The sequence below is a fragment of the Bradysia coprophila genome, unplaced genomic scaffold, assembly GCF_014529535.1.
Source record: "Bradysia coprophila strain Holo2 unplaced genomic scaffold, BU_Bcop_v1 contig_324, whole genome shotgun sequence".
In the NCBI taxonomy this organism is placed as follows: Eukaryota; Metazoa; Arthropoda; class Insecta; order Diptera; family Sciaridae; genus Bradysia; species Bradysia coprophila.
The window spans coordinates 2854800-2867202 of NW_023503584.1; the positions used below are offsets into that span (position 1 = coordinate 2854800).

At 33.7% G+C, this 12403-nt stretch overlaps 1 protein-coding gene and 1 long non-coding RNA gene across 2 annotated transcripts in view; one reads left to right on the top strand and one right to left on the bottom strand.

Annotated features, from left to right (window-relative positions):
• The window catches only part of LOC119079460, a 36455-nt gene that overhangs the window by 19675 nt on the left and 4377 nt on the right, over nt 1–12403 (bottom strand). The window lies entirely within an intron of this gene.
• Nucleotides 9309–9544, top strand: LOC119079564. The gene is made up of 2 exons (XR_005088190.1): nt 9309–9360; nt 9434–9544. It is a non-coding gene; the product is annotated as an uncharacterized LOC119079564 (long non-coding RNA).

Below are 12403 nucleotides of genomic sequence, written 5' to 3' on the forward strand. Positions count from 1 at the left end.
GATAAATATTTTAAATTCTTTCGATATGTTAATGGTATATGATCTACGTAAATACATATGTGTAGTAGGGATATTGGTTTTCGATCCGGAGAAAAAAAATAAAAATCAAAACAAACACGCCTGATGTTAATTTTATTGCTTTATAAATCATGGTACACCTTGGGGGTCTTTCATTTCGATGTTAATCTATTTCAGAAATGATTGCAATTTTTCCACATTTTTCGTTGCATACGGATTGCGATGTGAACAATTCGGCTTTTGACTTCTTTTCTTTTAGCAAAAAATATGTTTTTACGTACAGAATGGAAACATCGATTTTTCATCATAATTCATAATTTGTCTGTAATCTATATTACAGACTTCCAGTCAACCTTATTAACTTTAACATTATGAATTATACTTTATGTAGACTCGTTTTTTTCAACGGATATATTGAATACCTGTGGTCAGGTATTACGTATGCGATAATGTATATGAGACCTTTATTATTGTACGTCATCTTTGAAGGCTTTTCGAATATAAATACAAATGTCAATCAATTACGACGGTAGGTTTTAAGACCCATACAATATACTAGTCCATTGCATAACTATAACATCTATCGACTTCTAATGCTATCATATGGAGATTTTCCAAGGGATCGTTCATAAAGTATGTCACGTGTGCGAAGAGATGCAAGATATGAGTGACGCAAGAGATGCAAAAATAGTCGTCACGAGTGACTTACTTCATGAGGTATGCCCAAAAATGGGCACATCCAAAAGTTTAGAATTATATGCCAGTTTTAACGACATATATTCGCGACAAAGCGAAGCGTTTTTCTATTGATAAGGTAAAAAAATGATTGCCGTAGTACCGTTCCAGATGCTGTTCCAGCAGTTGGGCCCTCAGAAAGAAGGAAAAAATCTACATTTTCGCAGCAACTTTTTTTCCAAGACTTTTGTAGGCTTGCAGCACAAAAGTACTGGGTTCATTTATATGTGGAACGATAGCGGGAGAGGCCAGCTACAACACTCCATACTCAGTTCCGTGGAACATCGAACCTGCAAAGAAGGCGGACTCTCCGAACAATCACTATATTTTTAGTCATAACTCTCGTGTATCTACTAGCACCAAGCGGTGCGTATACTCTACCTGTAGGTGTAGGTCTTTCCAAGGCCGACATTCTAACAACATTACAACAATTTAAAATAATTTTTTTCTTGAGTTGTTGTCGAAAAACCCTCTGACATTTCTTCACTTTTGAACTCTTTTCACAGAAAAAAAACTTTTTTTTTAGAAAAAGTGAAAGATACGTGTTTCTTAGAATTGAAAGACGAATCCAAAGAGCTATCACTCATTTAAATCGGAGACTGCTTGTTCCCAAAGTTAAAAAAATCACCTGAAGATCACCCTTAAACTTTGAGGAACAGATTTAGTAACAGTTGAAGAACTCCTGTTCAGGTGGATTTTGATGGTTAATTTCTCCACTCAATGAGAAAACTACGTTTTGTTGACGATTGGTCGAATGACATTTCTAGTGAGAAAAATGCAGCAATTTCTTTCCCGTGTGGAGAAAATAGAACTTTTCTCACTTGAACTGTCACTTTGTTTATGTTTTCACTGAATTGATGTTTTTTTTTGTTTAATGTAGCAAAACTGTAAATCACACCACGCACCAATGAAAAATGTTGTGTTCACCTCGTTCACCTCTAGGCTCCCGCTTCGCTCTTGTTATAATTCCCTATTTTCTCCCATCGGTGAACAATTAACTACTTAACCACCCTCCCTTTGTGCATTCGAATATATTCGTCGAAATAATCTTATTTTTGAGCACCAATTGTGATAGTAGGTAATTAAATCCTATTAATTCGAAAAATTAAATCGAAATTTAATTGGGTCCAACGTACACCCGGTTTCACAAATAAATTAAGATCTGAAGAGGAATTACAACCGAAATGTCGCATGTGTACTTCGCTTAAAAATGCATGCCTTCGGTATTAATGATATAATCAAAAATGTATATTAATTCGATAGACTAAGCGTCAAAACAATCACAAATTTATGTTCAACATGTCGATTACGAGCGAAACTTTCTTTATCTTTTGTCATGAATTTTGAGGAGAAATCGTTGGCAGCTAGTCGTTTGAAACTAATTTATTTGCGAATAAAAGCAAATTAGCGAATATTTACAGCGAAACATTCCCATAGACACGGTTGGGATTTGGTCGATAAACATCACGATATTCTGCGCTGAATTTTTTCATAGACGAATTATTTACAGCCTCGTTTACAGCCTAATTTCGCAATATAATTGCGATTACCCGTGTACCCGTACCGATACTTGTGATAGTATAAAACGTATAAATTGGTATCCAATTGAAATAAATCAGACGACAGTTTTATTTACGACATAACTCCGTTTATTAGCTTTGAATAAATTGCAATTAAAAGACTGTAATTGCATCCTTTTCAATAAAATTATAATTATTCACTGATACAGAAATAAAAAAAAAAAACTTGTGCATATACACAGTCACCATGCAGGCAGACGCATATGGTATATGTACTTGTATAGATGGTATGCACACTCGATGTGTATAAATATATATAAATCATTTACCATAACACTTTTAACTTGTAATCATGCATAATGCATAAAACATATATTTTAATGATGATAAGTTAATTGTGCGTAAGCGATTTTAAACTTTCTCAGTTATGCGGTGGCGCCTATTTTCTGATCTTTTTTTATTCTGTTTTCATTTTAGAAAAAGCTACAGACGTGCAGACCCGTTTAATCAGACGAAAATTAATATGTCGCGATATTATCATATTGTTGTTTCGTAATTAAAAACAAATTAAAGGCTGTGTTTGTACCATGTACACCATGGTACGTGTACGCTTAATGTATATGGAAATTATATTGGACAATCTCTGAAAACTTAAATGCGTTTTCGTATATTTCAACAACGAAAAAAAAGTGTCGTCAACCTCATTTCGTCGATAAATGATATAGTGGTGTTCGTATCTCTCTAGCAAATTAACAATACAAAGTCTAAAAACCATCCCGAAAAGAAACATTCAACGAAAGAATTATGTGTTCGATTTTCTGCTTTTTTTCCGACACATCATCATCAACGATAAGTGTTTCCACTTTACAAACATGAAATTATCATTCGACGATCAACCGTCAAATACAATAAATTTTCAAAGGCACACAGTTAACATCAAAAGATCCATTTTACGTGATCAACGACATCGTTTCTGATGTGTGTGCAGCTGATACAAATCTATTTTGAAAAGCCGGTTCGTTTTCCTCCTACATGTAAAACCTGGACTGCATTTTGTTTAGCTGTTTCAGATTCAAAGCACTGATTTGTAGCGATATTTTAAGGTTTTGGAGAAGAAGTAGAAGTGGAAAAAGAAAAGAAAATCAATTAGGTTCGGTGAACGGCAGCTGTTTTTGTCAGACACCTATTATCGGAGTTTTTATTTTTATTTCGTTGTTTTTCCATCGGAAAATATCTCTGTCAAGAGTTAAAAATGTGCGTACGTCGTCGCACCGCCGAAACAACATAAGTTTAGTGAAAATGTTTAACACTTTCAAGTATCATCAACGGGATATTTCTATTGAACCGTTTAGACCCGTACTGCATACTGGGACTAATGCATTTACTATTCGTATTTTATGGACTTTAAAGTTAACATTACCTAGATGGGTAATCATCCTCTTAAAGAATTATTGGAACCACGAATTTCATTCCATTTCATTCATAGTAGAAGGTTAGTAGAAGGCAAACTTGATATTGCATGCAGAATTAAACACCCTCCTGCCACTGTTACCCGCTTCATCGAGGCTGTTTATGCAGAATGAGTATCATGAATTCAATTGCAATGAATGTACATACAGTGGAAGCGTACCCAAGATTGATGCAACGTTTCCTCGTTGAATTGCGATTCCTAGCCGTAGTTTATATTCATTGAAAAGCTTTCAGTTCACTGACCTGATTTAAATTCGATTTGCTCGTATTAGGTTCAGGCTGTTCCAAGCATTACTTTACAGTGAAGTTACGCCTAAAAACGTTAAGTTCTTCAGGGATTTGGGAAAGGAGAATGATAAGATGTGGCAATGGCAACCAGCAGATTAAACACTAACATAAGCCAGGGAAATTGTAATGAACTTGGCCTTAAGGTACGCTACGCCTTTTCATTCGGTGCGTACGACTTTCTACCTCCTGCAAGATAATCGAATTAACTTTTACCTCTTTAAATGAAATCTAAGTGAAATCACTTTCCTGCGAGTACATTTTACGGTTGACCAAGTGGCGAAGCAACAAATTGCTAAACTGGATAAGCCGAGATTAGTGAACTAACCTTTACAGATAAGTTTATCTGAAACGACTCGAGCACATAACATATTACAACACTCATAATATTGTTCAGCTAAACGAAGTTTCGTATTTGTTTCCAATTTTATGTTGTCAATAAATTTCTTACAAATCGACATGGTAATGAGGGTAATTGAAGTTCTTTATATCAACACATTGCTTTAAATTGAAAACGGATGAGAGAAGAATTTAATTTCGCAATGATCGGTCAATATATACGTTTCGATATAAAATGATTCCACCTACATCGGAATTACATTTCTGGTTTATTTGCTGGGAGAAAACCTGTCCTGATCCATTTGGCGGAATTCAAATTTTACGATTTGATAGAATAAAATGGAAATTAGATGGACAGACTGTGTTGCGCATTGTGCATAGAATCTTCGATTAGATTTGCCGTTCGGTTTACTTTCAATTAAGACATTTTATATGTTTTAAACATGAAAATAATTAGGATACATTACCCGAAGACAGAAAGTTGAAACCGAAACAAAACAGCCAATGTGTACACTGTTTTGATGCATTTTCGCCATAAATGGTAATAGAAAATACTCACTCAACGGTTTTGAATTTCGGTTCGACTTTGGATCAACATGAAACCATTAGAAATGTAGGTTGCATAATTATTATGCCAGTAACATTATTCATGACATGGTAATTTTTACGTGCTTTGGTATTTCAATCTAATAAAAGAAGAAGAAAAAAAAAATTACAAAACAATTTGTCGCACCATCAATCTCTAAAGAATCGTGCTTTGCATAACATTCTCTCCCAGCGAGCCGAGATCCGAAAACATTCAGTTTAAAAATTGCATTTATTAACTGTTCATATTATTTATAAAATTGTGATAGTATCAATTGTCACGTCACATATTAATATGAATGTGATTGGAATTACTATATGGCTTAAACACACATCGTCAGACCGTCAGACATGTGAAATAGGACTGAAATGTAAATGATTGTAACGCAATGACTCACTCAAAAATTTGTGTTGGAAAACACAGGCAACAAAAACCATTTAATTTGCGGTTTCTGCTTTAACACTTAGTTGCATGTCAAGGCAATTCAGAATACGAGTTCAAAATCATTATACTTTCGAAGAAATCGAACAAAATTACAAAGGAAATTTGTTTTGAATTCTCGGTAAGCTTTTTAAATTATGAATGAAGATCACGTAGAAACCGATGGTATAGTCAGAGATGTGTGTAAATAATGCATGTCCGAGATGCACATAATGCTTTCAGAAGACTACACAAAAATTTCTCTTTCTATCCGAAATCAATAAAAGACAAAATTTGAATTTTATGAGAATATCGACGCCATAAAAACAATTTGATTTTTACGTTAAAATAATGATGAGATGGAGCAGAAGATTGGTCCATCAAATTGATATAATTTTGAGAATTTTATTGAGTTCGTTGATTATTATGTCCATATAACAGCGACACGATCTACTAACATTCAAATGCAGAAAAAATCTCACAAGAGGTATGCACGTTACCGTCTGATCGGACACACCTCATCATTTTAACGACGACAACTTAAGTACTAGTTGACCAACATAAACTTAAATTGTAATGTGGGTGAACTATATGAAAGTTATGAAGGTCCACACATTTGGACGTTTAAATCGAAAGAAACAGAAAGAGAAATGAGTAAACGAATGTGTAACCATAATCTATAATGCAAAGATCGATCTTATTGTCTTGAAGATAATAAAAATTGTGTTATCGCACCGTCATTTCACTCTCTGATACTTACATGCTGATATGACAGTCAATCGTTTTAGATGTAGCACTTTATACCCATAAAGGGACACTGGAACACACAATATCCACTGAATGGGACTACTCGTTTAAATATTCCCCAAAAAAGTGCACTGACCTCTAAAAAAAAGTATCAGCCAACACAACAGTGTGAAAAACTCACGTTAAAACGTTCACAAGCTCTACCTTGTTAAATATACACTTTCATTGCTACTACATAATGAAATAAATTTATTTTTAATAAATTTTTTCTTGTCTTAACCTGGTGTTGCAACACTAATGGTACCTCGTGCGGCTTGCTAAGAATTTCTATCAATCGTAATTTCGTATAATATTGATTCAGGTTATCGAGTCGATGGACTACCTACTGACATTTCCGGGTATCTATTTTAGGTTAAACAAAAAATTCCCGATGCTAAAATAACAGGAGTGTATTCTCTAAGACCAGTATTTCGTACGGGTCTAAATGTAAAATTAAATGAAACTGAATTAAAGTTTGAGATCCTCTGTCCTAATCGCTTTAAAATAATACTTTCTGTGGAAAATTGTTCACTTAAGCCATGTTATCAAAGTCCATTATCTTATCTGATTTATATCTATCGATAATGCAAGTTGGCATGTTACAGTTTACGACCTTGTCAGACTAGTTATAAATGGTGATAGAATTTTAAGAAAAAATTGAGGTTGTTTGACTGTAAAGTCCATGAAAGTGCCTTCACTCGTCTTAAGTCAACATTTGTCTCGTTTTTTTTTAATTCATCTGTTTGGAAACGTGCCTTGAAAGCTCATCCATCTAATGCAATAAACTTGTTCGTATGAATTTATATACAAACGATTGCACTATCGCAGCAAACAATTGGATTCAATTAATGGCAGGCAAACTCACACACAATTAATCGTTTCATTCGATTAACTTCCCTACTGGATTTTAATTTATTCCACCAACACGTCGACAACAACAACGCGTATGAAATAATCAACAAGTTGATTGATAAGATATTATTGTCTGTGAATCATCAAATTCATACGAAAATTACTAATACCACAGCACCGATAAATTAAGCACTAACACATGATCCGCACATTCAGTGTGAATATATTGTATAGGTCTCCATTGTGTGGAGATTTTTATAATGAAATTATTTTTATTAATAATTTTATTCTCCTCGTCAAGTATCTCGGTATCACGTCAAGGCTGACATTTAGACATTTTATTAATTTATTGTTATAAACTTCAATACACATATGCGACGATCAAACGGCTATAAGACGGCTATTATGATGCTTCTGTCTTTTGTATGGTAATGATACCAATTAACACAAAGTTGTTTTTCTTATTTAGGTTAAAACCAGTCGGAATCGAGTCAAACACACACTGTGTATTATATAAAACAATTTTTTTTTTCTTCAACAAAACTAAATGGAAAACTTAGAAGCAGAATACGATTCTTTTGCTTACGTTTTTTTCACTTATTTATATCGAGAATAAAATTGTCTTATTGTTAGAACGATTTAACTGGAATTTTTACATGTCCATATACAATGCAACAATAATAAACGAACGAGTGAAGAGAACAAGAAAAAACTCCACTGGTTACACGAAAGGAAAATTAATAAAAAGCTACCTCTTTGCGTCGGTGTAATTCGAGTCAATTTTATAAGAAGCAAGAGCGCCGTAAGTAAAGAAACGCTTTCAAATCCGTCTAGACAAATAGGTACTGCTGTAAAAGTCGAAATTCAACTAAACATCACTTACACAAACTCGACAACATTAAGCACACGAACGAAGCACAATTCCAATGAGTTCGAGTAAAAAAAAAAAGATTTTTATCAAAATACGTATAATTATCAGTTTCGAAATTAACATTTTATAAAAGTATAATATACCAGTCAATGTTATGCGATTGTATGAGTGTTGTGGATTAATTGACTGATAAAATTGCGTATTTTTACTTTTTATGTTAAAAAAAAAACAAATCGCGTTCGATACAATATATTGAACATACAAGGAAGAAAAATAAGATAATAAAACAATCCAGTACTAATGCTGGTAAAGGTATACTATATGGAGAGGATAATATTCCAATCCAGCAACAAATGCTAAACTAACTGAACTTATCAACATTGAGAGTCGTTCATGCATACCGAATGAAGTGGCTTAATGATATGCAATCGTACAGCACACCGAAGGTTTTTTTTATGGCGCATTGCACTCAGCATAATGTTCACCAATGTTGAGAATGATTTAATTTTATCAAAGTGTAAACAGCGGGACAAATAAAAGGGGACCTAATGTAGTTTAATGAAATGAACGAAAATTGGGAAGTGTAGTCGTGGAGAACGAACTTTTTTTCTTTCTTTCTTCTCGGTTACTAAGCAGGTCTCCACTTTATCAATTCAATTCAAATGAATACAACACAAGCGTGAGAGGCGACGAAGGTCGTCGGTAGTGTTCAAGCTGTGACCGATGCATCGTTTGCACCGAGGGGAATCAGCTACCTAAAGTTTCACGGTCAATCGATTAAAATTACTTCAATTCTGCAGCTAAGCCTCAGTTGGGACTGGTGTCTCACGAAACGAGATCACGCATATTTTTGAACTGAAATCTAACACCTGTCTCCGCCCATAGATCATAGATGGAGTTGCTAGATATTATTGTGACGTAATGGTATGTATTGTCGATAAGCCTTATAAGAAATACCAAATACCTGATTTGAAGACCATATTCGACTTTATTTTGGTAATATTTCAACTATAACAGTGCATTAAGTCCGTGGTTCCAAATTTTAATTTTGACGATGCTATAACAAGTTGGAAACACGTACGTACTGTGCTTTACGTGATTGGCCAATGTAAATGCATATTTCATATAAGCGAAGTGCCTTTTACATTGTCGTTAGGAATTTTCAGTAAATTTTTAGGAATTTTCAAGAAATTTTTAAGAATTTTTAGGAATTTTCGAGAAATTTAAGAATTGAATTTCAAGAATTCTTAAAATTTCTGTCAATTTTTAAATTTAAGAATTTTTAGAAAATTAAGAATTTTTAAAAATTTAAAAATTGAAATTCTGAATAATAAGCCGAATAAGCCCTGGCCATAACACCTAAAATGTATAATTCTAAGTGATTCAGTGAGCTACCTGTCCTCTGCGTAACTAGGAATCATTCAGCCCAATATTTCAGCCTCCGCCACCATTCAATTTCGGCTCTCACATCTAACGCGGTACCGTTTTTTATTACTTCATTTTCCATTATAAATCTTTTCATAATAAAAACGAAATTGAATCGATGCACAGTTCTTTAATAGTCACCGGGGGTTACAGAATATATTATCGTAGAGTCAAACAATCATGGTGGCTTAACTATTCTGAATTCCAATGCATGCCAACAAAACAGAAAAACAAGTCTACTTAAAGAATGCAAAGAATGGTGTAGCGCAGACAATGCATGTACAAAGTAATTTCTTTTGCATAAATAATAATTCTGCTCATTTTCCTGGTAAAACAGATTTTTTTTTTGCAACACGCAAGAATTAATCACAAATGTGCTGCTACCAATAACAAATGAAAAGAATTGACTACTGGCTGTAGAAATGCCAGTCGTATTAAATGAAATCTGGGTTATTCGTTTAATTGATTAGTAATTGGTGTGTACGAATGGCATTGACATTATAATCAGTTAAAAACATTTATGGATCTCGGCTGTACTAATAAGCAAATTGGCTCGAAAACCAATTTTTTGTTTTGTCGAGATGCTATTAAAGATAACTAAATCACTGAAACATAAAAGAGTTTTTATCGTGGTGGATCTGGTAAACAGTATACATTTTATACGTGCTCTTATGAACAATATGTTTTGTAGGTCGATCCCCCGGCGCCTTTTTTAATGCTTTCAAGTAATTTAAATCATTTTTTTTATTCGTATCTTGTTGCTGATATCTACAACAGCTAACTGCATCTCTCGATCTCTCGGCAGACGGTTCTGTTGTTGTTGAAGAGTTGGTATATTAAAATTGGCGAGAAAAAAATCATTCACAACTCAATGCGATACACAAATGCAGCCTCGCCCATCGTGTATGTAGTTCCATTAGAATCGGAAAAACAATTACGAATTTCATCAATAGCAGTACGAAATGGCAAAAAATAAATTAGTCACACCAGTGTGTTGCATGTGACATGCGATTGTGTATATGCATAACATATCATACAAAAAGAAATGGTATGAATGAATGTCTACCGGAGCACCGAATATTTAATTAAATTTGATTGAGTAATTAAATGGATTACGATTTCATTACGGTCAATAGAGACCGCGTAGAGACAGACAAAATGTTTTTTTAAATCATTTCCACGTTACACTGTGTGTAATTCGTGATGCGGGCTGTACACAACAAAGATGTTTAAATTTAAGATCAAACATCATCAAAGTAAATGTTTTCGTTTGGAATGTTTCACATAAACGATGGTGAAAAACGAATAATTTATGCATTTTATTAATATACGTATAAGTACTTGTACAGACATAAAGAAGACATTGCTGCTTCCACAGTTCGAGAACACACATATTGCGTACACACACTGGCCGTATACTGCGTCCGTTTCATTCATAACAAGACTTTATACACAAACATATTATAATCTTAAATGCTTGGCCATTTAATAAGTATAATTTGACTAAAAGTCAGAGGCTCTCTTTGTTCACCATTTACACATTGTATATTATCCGAGAGTCGAAAGACACATTTATTTGTTTATTATAGTTGTTTCAGGCATTTCTGGTTCTATATTTGTTTAAGATTTTATGTGTACGTTACAACCGAAAAATTTTCTTATTTTCATCACTTCAATACGCATCCGAACATTGTATTGTACATTGCCACCAAACGCACTAATCATTTCGAAACCGTTTTGAATGCAACTCGAACTATACGCACGAGACATAAATTAGAATCGTATGTGCACCGGGGTCAATTGTGCCTAGTCTCTGAAACAAGTCGGCACTCATCTGGTTATTTTCCCTCTTTTTAGCGCATATGTTAGACGTGCAGTGTTCGGCACGTGTGTTTATTATGGTAATTTGCATTTTTTTTTGTTTCTCTCTCTTTTCAGATAGCGATCAACAGCTACAGGTCTGTCTAATCGGTAAAAAACAACAAAAAACAAACAATCGTACGCTTGTTGATCTTTTTGTCTTTTTTTCTGTAATTTCTAAGAAATATAACAATTTGGCAGACAAACGCACGATCTGTAGCAGAAATTTAATGGAAAGACAACTGCGTAACAATGACCTTTGCTGCGGCAAAAACATTTTCAGTTTTGAATTTATATAAAATCGTTTTCAGTGTCAATGTGTATACAAATCGTTAAAACCACAAGCATAACGATAAACAACTATAAATCATGTTAATTTATTGTGAACTATTTTTTTGTTATATGTTTTATGTATGGCTCGATGTATACCAGTACCTATTTCTTCGCATAAAAAACGTCGAAGTCAAGAATATAATTTCTGCTTATGCGGTTAAAAGTAGGATGAATTTCGATATTGTTGCGAACATGATGGCTCTTTTAACTAAGGTTGGTTCCCTATGGAATACTAACACTAAATTCATAACCGTCTATTGCAGTTCCATAAGAGCAATACGGAACTTTCTCACCCATTTTTCATTTAATTCTTTTAATTCAAACAAATGATTTATTGCATGCTATTGTAGTTACATTCAACGATCAACCTCAATGGCATCGTCGTCATAATGACGCATCAGTTTTTCTCCAATGAATATGAAATCACACAAGTTAAATCAGCTGTACTTGAGACTAATTTTCTGTATAATTTTGTATGAAAATCCGTAGACTTAAGCAGGCAGGGCCAATTTTCGGGATTTTTTTCTCTCGATAATGTAGAGAATTTCGAGAACTGTTGGAATTTCAAGAATTCTTGTAATTCACCAAAATTATCGAAAGCTCTCAACAAAATTCTTGGAAACTCCCGAAATTTTCAAAAACTACCAAAATTCTTGGAAATTCCCGAAATTTTAAAATTTGGAGCATTTTCAAGGACTTCGAAAGTTTCCAAGAATAAATTTCACGAAAATAGGCCCTGTAAGCCGGAGATAATCATTCTTAATTTTACTTCAGTGAAATATGAGTGACCAATGAATACAAAACGATATCTGTGAATCTACGTCACTGCCGTCACTGCTAAGCTAAAATACAATGCAGTCTTTTGTGGCCATAATGCCATTTATTGAGTCAATTTTTGATGTA